This window comes from Aplysia californica, unplaced genomic scaffold (genome assembly GCF_000002075.1).
Source record: "Aplysia californica isolate F4 #8 unplaced genomic scaffold, AplCal3.0 scaffold00965, whole genome shotgun sequence".
NCBI lineage: Eukaryota > Metazoa > Mollusca > Gastropoda > Aplysiida > Aplysiidae > Aplysia > Aplysia californica.
In genome coordinates, this window is record NW_004798235.1 from 109,643 (window position 1) to 111,084 (window position 1,442).

The following is a 1,442-nucleotide window of genomic DNA, read 5'->3' on the forward strand; positions in this document are numbered from 1 at the left end:
AGAGAGAGAGAGAGAGATAACGGGGTAAGGCCAAGTGTCTAGCAGTTAGCCTCGGGTGGAGTGGTCTGGGATGACATTTTTACATGTATGTGTGTATTTTCTTTTCCTTTTTTCTATCCCTCTGTGGCCGCTCGTGATATAGGACGAAGACATCTTCTGTGGAATGTCACGAGATCTTGCTCTGTTCCTCTTGTGATTTTTTTCCCGTTTTCGTCCGCACCACAAGCAAAGCCTGCCTGCGGCCCAGATGTGATCCGAGCTAGCCTAGGTTCTCTTCGTTCTAATTCTTCTAGGTAGGTCACTTTTTTCGTCTCTTTCAGACCAGGCTGCGACCTCATTATTTCATGCCAACTGCCTCTATAGTAGGAAGTAATAGGCTATACTACCTTTGGTAACGCAACGAATATTTTAAAGTCGTGTATTCAGTTACAGCACACCATACAACACTGGCGTTTGCGTTGTCATAGTTGGTCGCTTTTAAGCACAATAGGGGGCTTTCCCGGAGAAAGCTGTTTTGAGAAAATCGAAGGTAAAGTTTTTGCTCCTTGTTCAGTTTCTTTAAAAGACAAGGGGAGTTTTTTTTTCTATAACCAAACAAATATACCCACCAATGAAACCAAACTTCTCCTATAGGCAGGGCAATGCCCACTTTTGGTGTAAGTCAAGATTTCTGGAAACCCGCGAAATCTGGGTTAGCCCCCTTGTCCTTAAAAGCGACCAGTTAAACTCTTCGCTGTTTTACATAGTAGACGTGAGTTCGATCGATTCGAGTGGGGAAGGTTTTTAAAAAATTAAAGTTTTTATCGAGTGTCACCGTCTGATGTTGTATCCCACCCAGTCTGGAATGACTTGATAAGCAGCCCTCTTCCTAAATGGTCTAAATTGTGTCGATGTTGGCGTAACTCATTACATAATATTTTATTGCAAATTACATTACGGTCTTTCATTTTAGTAAGAGTTTTACGGCACTTGCAACACAAAAAGGTCATACAAGTGCCGAGCATTGCAGTCTGAAGAAGCAAGCATCCCACTCCCTTCTTATTTAGTTCTGATATGTTGTTCATGCGAACCACCTAGCCAGGCAATTAAATAATTATTTGAGATGGAGATATAAACTACAAAAAAAAAAAAGAAGAAAAAAAAAGAGTAGGCCTTGTATTTATCATGAAAATAATTCCTAGCAATTTTCCCTTTTTGGGGGAACAGGAGTTCTCCCCTTATTTAATGAAACTGTGAATCATGTTCGATTAAGCGCTGAGCTTTTGAGTCTCCTGCATCTCATTATTGAAGGTTATATTATTGCCCCCATTGCTTGTTACGATGCTATCTCGTTACGGTTGGCCAAATTAATGTTATGTTCAATATATCGCCGTGGGGGTAAAGTAACGATGTAAGGCTTTACATTTTTACACACACACACACACACAGAGAGAGAGAGAGAG

General features: G+C 40.9%; 1 protein-coding gene across 2 annotated transcripts in view; it reads left to right on the forward strand.

Moving 5' to 3' along the window:
- The first annotated feature begins 56 nt into the window (after positions 1–56).
- Positions 57–1,442, forward strand: part of LOC101848155 (delta(14)-sterol reductase TM7SF2) — a 36,087-nt gene continuing 34,701 nt past the window's right edge. For both annotated transcript variants that reach the window (XM_005110911.3, XM_005110912.3), the window contains exon 1: positions 57–293. The gene's annotated coding sequence lies outside the window, so the exon portion shown is untranslated. The remainder of the gene's footprint in view (positions 294–1,442) is intronic.